Genomic DNA, 13,643 nt, shown 5'->3' with positions numbered 1-13,643 from the left:
ATTTCAACCGCACAACACTATAAAACCATCTATGACCAATACTATACTCTGGTAAGATTGCTCAGTGGTTGGTGGCACACATACCAGATGCCCAAGATGCCAGTGTTTGGGGGTAGACCTGGTTCATATGTATGGTAGTTGTTCCTCACTCTAACCGCTTAGAGCAGAGATTGGTGAATTCCTTGACAAAAGTCTGAAACTCAAAGTATCCCCTACCCTCCAGCTCATACTACTGAGTGTGCATGGTGGAGAGGTCCCTAGTTCGGACCAGCTCTATATGCTCGTCGCAATGGCTGTATTTCAATTATGTATCGCGTTGGCCTGGCTTGATCAATCTCCACCCTCTTTTCATCAATGGCTAGCTCTATTATTGGCAGTCTACAATCTGGAGCTCTTGCTATATTCTTGCAAGGCTAGAAAAGCCAGGAAGAAAAAGAACCAAATGTGGGTTACATTTATAGAATGGATAACGGATCAGCAAGACTGATGACGTTGTCTTCTAGGGGATATATAAAGGGTGCTCTTGTCGTCACTGTTTCTGATTATTCCACTCTGGGTTAAACCTACAATGCACTATTGTATGCTGGTTGATTACACCCTGTGTGTATTCTATATATAGCATAACATCTATTTTATTGAGTTAAGGTTACATATAGTTGATTATATACTAGAGACTATCATTCCTTTATGATGTATTATAATGCTGTTAGACCGAATTCATAGGCTTGCTGTTATTTTTAAGGGAACCTGTAATGCATTTTGGGTTGTATACTCTCTTTGGTTAATTGATCACATGCTCTCCTCTTGTGTTGATTGGAAAAAATGGCAACATTTGTGCAATAAAATAAAAAAAAACTAAATCTTGTTTATTAGAAGGATAGAACATACAAAATAAAACAGATGACAATCTGCACCAATCAACGTAAATATGTGATGTTCAAGGGTGGAACCAAATTAAGCTGGTCCAGAAGCAACCAAGAAGTGAGGACTACATGTATTTATGGAAAAGATAGCCTTTTATATTCAATGTTATCATTTTAGAACAGTCGAAGGGTGTAGCAAAAATGATAATGAGTGCTTTTTGACCACATGAAGAGGCAACAGAGACAAAAAAGTGGCATGACCTTTGGTCATGATGGCAGCTTAATGTCTATCATGCACATTTTAAGCCTGATAAAGAAAAAACCTACAATGATTGTTGAATTTAGAAACAACTTCACAATCTCTCCGAAACCTATACAATGAAGACATGGCACAAGAGGAAGTGTAGGGTGCAGTTGCAACTGTCAACCCCAACCAATACCCCATATGATGCGCTCAGTAAGTTCGTCAGAGAAGGTCTGGACATCACTTTCTTGCTGGTTCCTGGAAGCTGGTCTAGAAAAGCATCTGTGGCTCCACTTCTGTAGTTTTGGAGAGTGAGCATTCAGCTCAAAATTGAGAGTCTGAGGACAGACTAGGGAAATCATTGAGAGCACAACTGCGACTCCTAAGTGACACTGATGTAGGCATTTATTCACTGAAGGGGTGGGTGAACTTCACAGTCAAGGGGTGGTTTTAAAGCCTTGTTGTTTAACTGGACTGTTGGGTGAACTACATGGGAAACATCCTTTACACCGTGGATGTTTCAATGCAGTGCTGTTACGACGCGTCCTTTACAACGCAAGTCGTAACCACGATTTGCGCTGGAGGGCGCTACAGGTTTAAGAATAGTATATTTACTATTCCAACACCTTCCCTAGTGTCCACGGGGACCGGTGTTAGAATAGTAAATTATACTATTCTTGATCCGCGCCCCCAACGCAAGTCGTTGTCACGACTTGCGTTGTAAAAGGCGCGTTGTAACAGCAAGCGATATGACGGTACGCGTCGTAACGTCATACATCCACTACAATAGTGCTAGTCAAGGGGTGGTTTTAAAGCCTTGTTGTTTAACTGGACTGTTGGGTGAACTTCACTAATGTTAGTCAAGGAGTGGTTATATAGCCTTGTTATTTAATTGAGACTATTGATGTACACGCATTCTTGTGCCAAGGTGGGCCTTTCGTGTGTGGGTCCTTGTCTTGCACATTTGATGTTTCGTGAAACTGGGTTGGAGTGGAAATTAATAGCAGGCCGCAGCTACTGGGGGAAAGTTGTTCTGAGTTTGACTTTATCAAGGGGGGGGGGGGCTGTCCTCTTCTTAAGTCACAACCTGAGGATCACACAGCAGAAGAAAGATTAGCTCTGCCTTTAAAACACAGGATTGACAGTTGCAGCTCATTAGTGCATAGTTTCAGTTCCTTCCTACATAGTGTCTGCGTGCCTCCTCATATCGAGAGTTTGCCAAATAAGCAACTTGAAGAGGTAAAGGATTCACTGCTGCTCTGGAAGCACAAAGGCCTTAATTATGAGTCACCCAGTAATTAGAGGTGAGGGGGGGGGGGGGGGGGACCAGAGGTAACAATTCCTAAAATCACTCAAACCCCGTTTTTTGGGGACATCCTTTATTTTTGGCCCCTGAACGTGATATAACATGCTGGGTATAGAAATACTGGGGACTTTGTCACATGCAGTTCCCAATACCAGGGCCCTTTCCACGGACATTTCTGGCTGCTATCAGCAGGTGGCAAATAACTGACTAATCGTGGTTAGTTTTACCAGGTTTTACCACTTACCACATTATCACTGATAGAAACATAGGGGCATATTATGAAGAACAGGCGATAAAATCATCGCCGCTTTATCGGCAGGAAACTGCTGCTAAAGCTGTGATAATGGCCTTGATAAAATGTCCTTGTAAATTCCCATAGCAGCCCAGGTTAACACCAGAACCTGGGCTGCTATGGGAATTCACAAGGATATATTATCAAGCCCATTATCGCCGCTTTAGCGGCAGTTTACTGCCGATTAAAGCGGCGATAATTGTATCGCCTGTTCTTGATAATATGCCCCACAATGTATTTCTATTCTTCACAAAAGCAGTAATTCACACTCTTTGGCTTCAATTATGTACATTGTTATCAAGTGCCCACAGCAATAGAAGTGTCTATTGTAAACACTTGCTGGTATTCTTTGTCTTAAAATACAGAAATTTGCCTGACTGGTGATATTCAGCACATACTGTAATGAGGTGGACAATGAGTCTTTTTTTCGTGTATTCATTATTGTTTTCGTGCTCTTGATGCCTTGGTGTGGTCCACGTCATTGTGGTGGATGTGGGGGCAGATGAGCCCTCCCTGTGTAGGTTTCTTATGGCGGGGCTCTGATGATGTCCCTGTGCTCCTACAAATCCCCAGCTACACTACAACACAATGGAAAGCCTGGGTTAGTTGTTTTGCCTCATTAAAAAGGCAGCGCCCACAATTGAAATATACTGGGAAAATCATTGACATCACACATGATGTGGGAAAGGAAATACTGCGACTCCAAGGCACAATGTGTTCACACGGGTCGAGGTCAGTGCTTGAAAGCACTCATCTAAACATGAATGCAGTCCAAGTGGCAGTGCCACTGCTCAGTGCCAAACTGTGGATTGAATAGGCGTACTGTTTAATGATGGTTTTTCATTTGGTTATGCTTCAAAATATTTAGTTTCAAATTTTGTTTTTATATATATATTTTACATGGACAATATTATTTACATGTTATAACGGCACAGCCATCATATATGTTCATAGCTACACACATTCTGTTTTACATTTGCTACTCGATCAGTTTACATCATAGTTTTTAGCACAACTAGGGCGCATTATGGAAAGCGCCTAGGGGCGCAACAGGCACATGCGCCTGCTTTGTGCGCCCCTTAGGCACTTTGGTATTACAGAAAGGGCTGCAGATGCTTGTGCAACCCTTTCTGTACTATAGATAGCGATGGAGCACATATACCGCCAGCTCTATCACCAGAGGTGGTTCCCTCATTTGCATGGGAGCGTAGCGCCATGCAAATGAGGGAATCCCTTTCCCTCTGCGCCTGTGCCGTATTATGGACGCAGGAGCAGAAACAAAGAAGCTGTCAGGTGTCGCACTATCAGTGTGCCCCCTGATACCAACCCTCTGAAAGGGGAAAGAGTGTCCTATGAACCCCCAGACATTCCCTTGCAGGCGGCTGCAGTCACTCTCTGCACCCTCCTGCCAGAGGATCTCTAATCTCACTTAAAAGTGCAGGTGGGTTGCCACCTGAACAGTGAAACACGGAGCGACTATTTCAAAGCTGCTCCACATTTCACTTGAATGCGCTTCCCCCGGAGCAGTATGACATTGCGGCTGCCCTGAGGGCAGCGCATTAAAAGTAATACAGCGCACATCTCCTTATCAGCGCCGAGCGCACCTTTTGAAATGTACACGCGGCAAGGAAAATGCTCCACATTGCTCAATATGGCCCCAGGGGCCGTATTATCCAAAGTGCCCCGGGAGCGCAACGGGCGTTTGCACCCACTTTGATCACCCCCAGGGGAACCTTTGGCATTACAGAAGGGGCCGTAGATGCTTCTGTGGCCCCTTCTGTAACACAGATAGCGCTGGTGCACACATAACCCCAATGCTATTATCGGAGAGCATTCCTTCAATTACATGGGGGCTTGGCCCAATGCAAATTATGGAATCTCTTTGCCTCCTCTCTTGTGCATTATTATAGAGGTGGTACAAAGGTAAAGAAGCTGTCAGGAGGCACGCTGATAGTGAGCTACCTAAAGTAGGGCGCACTGTCAGTGCACCCCTTGACGACAGCCCTCTAGAAGGAATGAACAAGGTCTTATGGTCCCCCTAGACATCCCCTCGTAGGCTGGTATAGTCACTCACTTCACCCGGCATCAAGGGGATCTCTCTACCCTCTTAAAAGTGCAGTTGCGGTGCAGCTGGCACAGTGAAACATGGACCGGCTGCTTCAAAGCTGCTGCGTATTTCACTTGAACTTCACCTCAACACCCAGACAGCCCCAACAGACAGCAACACAACAGACCCTCAGCACACCATCAACCACGATCCCCTGCTAGCCTTGGCCAGCGTGAGCATCAATGACACCATCAAAACCATGCGCACAATCCACTCTGGCTCTCCTTCAGACCCATTCCCGCACCATGTCTTCAACAGAGCAAGCAGCTCCATTGCACCCCACCTGCGCAATGTCATCAATCTCTCCCTCGAGACCGCGACCTTCCCAGAGATCTGGAAACACGCCGAGATCAACTCCCTACTCAAAAAACCTAAAGCAGACCCAAGAGACCTCAAGAACTTCTGGCCCATCTCTCTGCTCCCCATCCCGGCCAAGGTCATCGAGAAAACCTCCAACAGACAGCTAACCCGATACCTTGAAGAAAACAGAATCCTGGACCCTTCCCAGTCAGGGTTCCGCAGCAACCACAGCACTGAGAGTGCCCTCATCACCGCCACCGACGACATCAGGACCCTGCTGGACAACGGCGAGACCGCAGCACTCATCCTCCTAGACCTCTCTGCCAGCTTCAACACCCTCTACCACCTCACCCTATGCGCATGTCTCCACGCCGCATGGATCAGAGACAAGGCTCTGGATTGGACCACCTCCTTCCTCTCCGGCAGAACCCAGAGCGTCCGCCTCCCCCATTCCGTTCCAAAGCCTCAAGATCATCTGCGGCGTACCCCAGGGAGCCTCCCTCAGCCCGACTCTGTTCAACATTTACATGGCCCCGCTTGCACATGTAGCCCGACAGTACGACCTCAACATAATCTCCTACGCTGACGATACTCAGCTGATCCTCTCCCTCACCAAGGACCCCATCACTGCCAAAGCCAACCTCCACGAAGGAATGAAGGCCATCGCCGACTGGATGCAAACCAGCCGTCTGAAGCTGAACTCGGACAAGACGGAGGTCCTCATCCTCGACTCCAACCCTTCAGCCTGGTACGACTCTTGGTGGCCAACGGCACTGGGGGCAGCCCCGACACCCACCGACCATGCAGGCAACCTGGGAATCATCCTCAACTCAGCGCTCTCAATGACCAAACAAGTCAACGCCGTCTCCTCCTCCTGCTTCAACACCCTCCACATGCTCCGCAAGATCTACAGATGGATCACAACAGATACAAGAAAGACAGTCACCCAGGCCCTCGTCAGCAGCAGACTCCACTACGGAAACGCCTCTATTCGGGAGTCCCGACCAAGCTCATCAAAGGACTACAACGCATCCAAAACACCTCGGCACGAATGATCCTCGATGTACCACACCATGGCCACATCACCCCCACCTGAGACACCTGCACTGGCTCCCCGTCAACAAGAGGATATCCTTCAAGCTCCTCACCCACGCACACAAGGCACTCCACAAGACCGGCCCTGCCTACCTCAACAGACGGCTCTCCTTCTACATCCCCAACCACCAGCTACGCTCCTCTGCCCTCTCACTCGCCACCGGCCCGCGCATCCGAAGAACAACCACTGGTGGGAGATCCTTCTCCCACCTCGCCGCCAAGACATGGAACACCCTCCCACTGAGCCTATGACACACCCAAGACCTGCTGACCTTCAGGAGGATACTCAAGACCTGGCTGTTCAATCAGTAGCGGGTATGTAGTGGCTTTACAAATGATTGATTGCTAGTGCAGAGCACACCGCTTGAAATGTGCGCCTGGCGCTAAGAAGGAAAATTCTCTGCATTCTATAATACGACCCCTCGATGAGTTAACATGATCATGGTCACTTTCCATTATGCCTCATAAAGCACAGCACTGCCCTCTTTCACTGTGCTCAGTAAATCATGGCCTCAATCTATAACATCTAGTTAGCCACACCCCAATCTGTCCAGTTTGGACATTATTGACATTGTCAACTGTGTCTACTTAGCCGATCCCCACTAGGTGTTTCAGTCGAATCAGTTAGCACTTGATGGTCATATCCTATGATGTACTCTTAAAAGAATTATACCAAGTTAATAAACCATGCCATATATGCACGGTTAACCAATTACATCTATTTGCCATCACACATGCTATATGATGTATTTGCATGGAAGGCTTCTCTCACTGGTGTTAGGTTGTCTTGCTTGCTGTTGCTTTGATGAGAGCGGTTCAAGGCTGTAGCTTACATGAGTGTTTGGGGAGATCTGTGGGTGGATGTCGTCATCTGTGGGAAGAAGTGAGTTTGGGAATGTATGACAAACAACGCATTCCATTGCAGTGCATGCCTTTACCACACATGCATTAGAATGCGAATGCCTTTACCACACATTCTTTTATACCGAGTATGTCTTTACCATGCATGCCTTTACAACAAATTTAGTTGTAAAGGCATGTATGTTAAAGTCCTATGCGTGATAAAGGTTTTCCCTGACTCCTGCCCTCAGCCCTGAAACTGGCCTCCTAACCCCCAGCCCTTTTTAAAAACACCGACCCCTACCCTAAGCCTTGAAACTAGACTTCAGTCCCCCCCACCCCCCATCCCGCTGCCTTTTTTAAAAATACAGGAGCCCCAGTGCTTAATTTGAGCCAGTGCTTTCTGCCACTAGATTGGTTTCCGATGCTCCGCACCAGCACTTAATTGACAACACTACACTTATGGCAGTCTTCCACATGGTGACGCTGCTCATCTAATTTAGAGATGAGCAGAACAACGGTTGTTTATAAATACAACATACATTAAAAAAATAACTAATACTTGCTTCCCCAGCCATTCCTTTAGCTTTGGGGACTTGGAAACTGTGGTACCTGCAGGCGAGAGAGATGGTTAGTAGGTGTTTTGGTAGTGTTATTGGCAGCGATGACGGGGCAATGGGTGGTGTAAGCTGCAGTGGCCTCCTGTTCGGGGCCATGATACTTATTATATGACAAATTAAGAACTGCCAACCACTGTCCTAAGCTGGGCTGGCTTTAATACTGATGGCGCCCTGTGCGACAATGTTTGTTGGCGCCCAACCAATGACCACCTCTGCTACGGATTCCCTCACCCCGTCCTTTAACACTGCCTCTCAAGTCTTCAGTACCACTGTCTCTCAGATTCATTTAGTTTTATAGCACCCCTCATACCAGTCTAAGGTGTCAGAGTACCTTACATTACACATACATTGCACAGAGACAATCATAGGTGTGTGTAAATCAGTGTATAGGAAATGTTACATCAGACAGGACTACAAGGTGTAGCGTAGGAGTAACATGTCATCGATACTGGTAGGCGATATAGTTTAAGAGTTGTTGTTCTGGAAAAGCACAAATTCAGAATTTAAAATGTAACACCATTGTTAGGGGTTCTCTCTAATAACAAAAATTGTTTCCACCCAAATGAACCCTTTTGGCAAGATTAGGATAATGAAAGACTGGGCACAAAAGATTTATAGCTCTAAGCATAGAAAACAGCCCAGCACACTTATACGTATTACAAATGTAAAATACACAATTACATAAATTCAGGACACAGCTGTTTCCCCAAGAAAGAGTCGATGAAGTCTTGTCAATTTATACTTCATCCTTTATTCATTTTTCTTTTAAAAGCGTTATTTTTTTGCAACTGCCAAACCGTTTCATCCACAATCGGACTTCTTCAGGGCTACAAAAGTACATAAAAAACTATTTACAACATGAATAACAAACATTTAAAAATAAAAAAACCAGAACAGATTTCTGGAACAAACATCCGCATTAATTGACCACTTATTACTTTGGGAAAACTTTTTCCACCTAAGTATATACACATGTATGAACAATCACATTGTCTAATATCTTTAATAAACGAAGGGAGGAGCAATCCTGTGTATAGAGAGGAATTCTTGTTCTAATTTGAACATTATATCCCATTGTGATTACATATTCACTACTCAAGTATAAATAACATTATTGGTACTTTCTTATTAAAATACAAATAGTGTGCACATACCTCACAATGTATGCTTTATGTGTTTTCACAACTCCATTGCTAGTACATTGGACCAGTAAATCTGCCAAAATCAAAAGATGTATGTACACTTATGTTTGATGATTTGTGGTAAGCTATATCATAATTATACATGATAGCATTATATCAAAAATATAGTCAATCCAATAAAAAAAACTCATTCTAATAAACAAGTTTTTTCAAAGCGGTTCTATATGCCCACTTCTTTTCATAGAATAACAGTTAAACTAAGTTTCTTTATACATAAGGGGTCATATTTATGAGTTCTGGTGCATCTCTGCAAATCAGCAGGGATGCGCCAGAACAAATGCGTCACGCAAAACTACCCTTGCGTCACGGCGGATGCGCCGCATTTACAATGCGGCGCGCCGTGGCGCAAGGGTAGGCAGATGCGTGACGCATATCATGACGTGAAGGCGACGCATCGCTGGAGTCGTGTCGCAAGCGCAACGTGACTCCTGCAATGCTCGGTTTTGCCCTATACTTAACGTGCTGCATCAGAAGGAATTGATGTAGCAGCGTCGCACGAGTGCCTGCGTGAAATCTTGTAGATTTCATGCAGGCACTTTTGCAAGATGCACCTGCCCCAGAACGCCCACCCTGCGCCGGAACGCCCACATGTGGCGCCGGGCTTTACAATGGGACGCATCTGCCTAGATGCGTCACGTTGTAAATGGGCCACAAGGATGCGCCACGTTTATGCTGCCATTGCGTCACGCAATGGTGGCGTAAACGTGGCGCAAGTGCCTTGTAAATCTGCCTCTTAGTGTTTTCCCAAGTGACTCACATTCTGTAAGTTTCACATAACCAATGCTAAAGGCATTAGACTATTTTGGGTAATCAAAGACCAGAGGCATGGACTACTTTGTTTTGTAATCGGATACTAGTCCACTTTTTGATTATAAACTCAAACTTATTTTGACGATGCACCAAATAAGCATTCCATATGTCGGAAAAGAAATAACTTTCATATCAACTTACTCGAAGTAAAAATATCCAGACAGTGACATTTTGCCACTCCAGAGATCTCAATAATACATGTGTATCCTAAAAAAGAAAATACAGATGGCTATATATTGTTTAGGTCATTACTCTTTAAATATGTACATTTGCTTAAGAGAATGGAGTGTTAATGATTCAGCCATGACACTTATTATTTGACAAATTAAGTACTGCTAACCCCTGTCCTAAGCTTGGCTGGCTTTAAACACTGGTGGCGCCCTGTGCGACAATGTTTGTTGGCGCCCCCTCCACCCCCCCCCAATGACCACCTCTGCTACGGATTCCTTCACCACTATCTCTCAGATTCATTTAGGTTTATAGCACCCCTCATACCAGTCTAAGGTGTTGGAGCACCTTACATTACAGATACATTGCACAGAGATAATCATAGGTGTGTGTAAATCAGTGTATAGGAAATGTTACATCAGACAGGACTACAAGGTGTAGTGTAGGAGTAACATGTCATTGATACTGGTAGGCGATATAGTTTAAGAGTTGTTGTTCTGGAAAAGCACAAATTCAGAATTTAAAATGTAACACCATTGTTAGGGTTTCTCTCTAATAACAAAAATTGTTTCCACCCAAATCAACCCTTTTGGCAAGATTAGGATAATGAAAGACTGGGTACAAAAGATGTATAGCTCTAACATGATACTTACAGTTTACACGCAGCTCTATGATGACAGTTATTAACTCAATGTTCTATAGTAGGATTTTGACTTACAAACAACATGTAACAAAAGGAGCTCTCTTACAATAGCAGTAACCCATTGACCTATTTACATTATATGCACTTTGTTATCTTCGTGGTACACTTTCTTAGCTGCAGGCATTTTAACCCTCTGCGCTGCATTTCCATAAGTCAAAACTGCCACTAGACAAACCTCCATCTCTTTCCAGGAAGACGATTCATCACCAAAGTTATCTTGACATTTTAATTGATTCCGGAAAATTGCTGGAGGCCAGGAAGGTAGCATGTGCTTTTAAATTGTTAATATACTTGCAAAAATGACACCCCCATCCCAAGTCAGCGCCCGGTGCAAGGGCACAGATCGCACTGCCCTGGAGCCGGCCCTAGCCCTGAGCCCTGAGCCCTAAAACTAGACCCCAGCGCTACCCTTCCCCGTTCCTAGCCCTTGTTAATAATACCCGTCGAGCGAGATGGTTAGTAGTTGTTTTGGTACCTCATTGGCAACAATGATGGGGCAATTGGTGGTGCAAACTGCAGTGGCCTCCTGGTCATCGCGCTGGCACTTATTATTTCAGAAATTAAGCACTGCCTACCCCTGCCCTAAGCCCTAAAACCCGAAATCTGTGCGACCCACCCTGGCCCCTCAGCCCTTTTCAAAATCACCCAGCGGGCCCTAAAACCAGAGCCTCCCCCGGCTCTTTTAAAAAATACCCGGCCCCAGCCCTGAACCCTAATACCATGCCATGGCACAACCTCACCCTGGCCACCAGTTCCATAAAAAGAACACCTCCAGTCTAAAGCCCTAAATATAGGACTCCCCCTTCCCCACCTGCCTCCGGCCCAATCCCTTTACCATAACAATGAAGAGGCAACTGTTTTGGGGCGTGGCACAGGTTGTCAAGTGAAACAAAATGGTCTCTCCATTTCCTCTAATGACTACAATAGCTGTGACCAACGTTACCAGCATGTCCTAAACACCAGTACACGTATATGTATGTATAATGTATAAACCATTTTGTAACGCGCTCTGTTACTGGGGAGTATCCTGGCGCGGGGGGAAACAAAAAAGGCAGAGAACAAAACATAGAGGGGTCCTCCTAGACTGCACTCATGAATAAGTGAGTTTTCAGGTGCTTTTTGAAAGCAGTCACTGTCGGCGTGGAACGCAGATGGAGAGGGAGTGCATTCCAGGCCCGCGCCGCTACCACAGACAGCGACTGGCCACCAAGTTTGGCACGTTTAAAACGGGGAAGGGACAGTTTAAACAAAGAGGCGGATCTCAGGGTGCGTGCCGGGATGTACCTTGTAAATCTCTTTCTCAAGTACGAGGGACCTTGGTCATGAATTGCACGAAACGCCAACACCAAAGATTTGAACACAATGCGTTGTGCTACAGGAAGCCAGTGAAGCGAGCGCAGCTCAGCGCGAACGCTCTTCCATCTAGGGATGTTAAATAGTAGACGTACAGCCGCATTCTGAATAATTTGGAGGCGTTTAACCAGGTATGCCGGGATGCCACTGAACAGTGCATTCGCGTAGTCGAGGCGAGCCAATATGAGCGCCCTGGCAACCGACTCTCTGGCCTCCCTAGGGAGCAAGGGGAAAAATTTACGGAGCATTTTCAGAGTGGCAAAACAGGTGCCTGAAAGTTTTTTGATATGATGTTCAAATCTGAGATCCTCCGTAAACCAAATGCCCAGATTTTTAGCTGGTCTCCCTATCTCTTTTGGGCAGGGAATATTAGAAGGCCAAAGTGTGCTCATAAATGAGGGGGGGAAGGAGCCATAAAAAAGCACTTCGGACTTGTCCTCATTGCACTTCAGCTGGGCCTGTGTTAACCAGCGAAATACCGAGGCCAGACACAAGTGAACTGTAGACGTGTCCAGATTGTCGTCTGGCCAGGTGAACAGCAATTGGGTATCATCAGCATACCCTAAGATTTTAGCCCCAAACTGTTCAGCTAGATAAACCAAGGGTGTAATATACACATTGAACAGTAAGGGGCTAAGTGTAGACCCCTGCGGGACCCCTGTAAGCAGAGGCTTGGGCTCAGAGGCATGGGGGGGGGCATCCAAACCTGCTGGGTCCTATCAGATAGAAAAGAGGACAGCCATTCCAGCACCACTCCCCCGATGCCTATGGCAGACAGCCGACCGAGGAGGAGGTCATAGGGGACAGTGTTGAAAGCGGCAGAGAGGTCCAATAAAATTAGGACCGCTCTGCCACCTCCGTCTAGACATTCCCGGATTGCCTCGGTCATCTCCACCAGGGCCATCTCGGTACTATGAGCAGCCCTAAAGCCCGATTGGGCAGGGTGGAGGGCATTAGATGTTTCGACAAAGCTCTCCACTTGTTGAAGAACTACCTTCTCACAGATTTTCGTGAGTGCAGGTAGAAGGGAGATGGGTCGGTAGTTCCCAGGAACCGACACGTCCAGTCCTGGTTTCTTCAAGAGCGGCAGGAGTTTGGCTTGTTTCCAAACCTGGGGGACCGCGCCTGCGGCCAGGGAGAGGTTCACTATCTGCGTGATCTCACTGCAGACTGTTACCGCCACCTCCGAAAGCACTCGGGCAGGGCACGGGTTGGCAGGAGAGCCCGATTTTAAGGACTGGAGAAGATGTAGAACATCACCCTCCGCAATTTGTGCGAAGGTGGTAAGTTGGTGACCAGAGGATGAAAGAAAGGGCAAACAGGGGCCAGCTGCAGAGCAGTCGGCAGGAAGTGCCGCTAGGAGGCCCTGCTGAATCTTTGCTATTTTAGTGATGAAAAAGGTGGACAACTCCTCGCACCATTGTGCAGAGGACGGGAGGGGCACAGCTTCCGCGACAGGGGACACAAAGCTTTTAACAATCGCAAAGATCTCTCTGCTGTTGTTATCGGCCTTGTTAATGCGCCCAGCATAATAGTTACCCTTTGCAGCCCTAATGGCTGCATAGTAGTCTTTTTGGGCGAGCCGTAAGGCGGACTTAGCCTCAGAGCTATACTCCCTCCTCCATGTTCGTTCTAGTTTTTTGCAGCCCAGTTTCATCTCTCTCAGTTCAGGGGAAAACCAGGGTTGGGAGGGCGAGCGTCTGGCTCTAGTCAGCATGGTTTGCTTAGTAGAGGCAGTCG

At 46.3% G+C, this 13,643-nt stretch overlaps 1 protein-coding gene and 1 long non-coding RNA gene across 2 annotated transcripts in view; one reads left to right on the top strand and one right to left on the bottom strand.

Moving 5' to 3' along the window:
• The window catches only part of LOC147690358 (potassium channel, subfamily K, member 16-like), a 234,674-nt gene that overhangs the window by 27,113 nt on the left and 193,918 nt on the right, over positions 1–13,643 (top strand). The gene's annotated exons all lie outside the window — the stretch shown is intronic.
• On the bottom strand, positions 3,185–9,888 carry LOC147690359 (uncharacterized). Its single transcript, XR_015299956.1, has 3 exons — positions 9,821–9,888; positions 8,822–8,882; positions 3,185–3,283 (listed from the first exon to the last, which is right to left on the bottom strand). It is a non-coding gene; the product is annotated as an uncharacterized LOC147690359 (long non-coding RNA).

This window comes from Lissotriton vulgaris, chromosome 9 (assembly GCF_964263255.1).
Source record: "Lissotriton vulgaris chromosome 9, aLisVul1.2, whole genome shotgun sequence".
In the NCBI taxonomy this organism is placed as follows: domain Eukaryota; kingdom Metazoa; phylum Chordata; class Amphibia; order Caudata; family Salamandridae; genus Lissotriton; species Lissotriton vulgaris.
The sequence above is the reverse complement of the archived record's forward strand: the minus strand, read 5'-3'. Positions and strand labels throughout refer to the sequence as shown.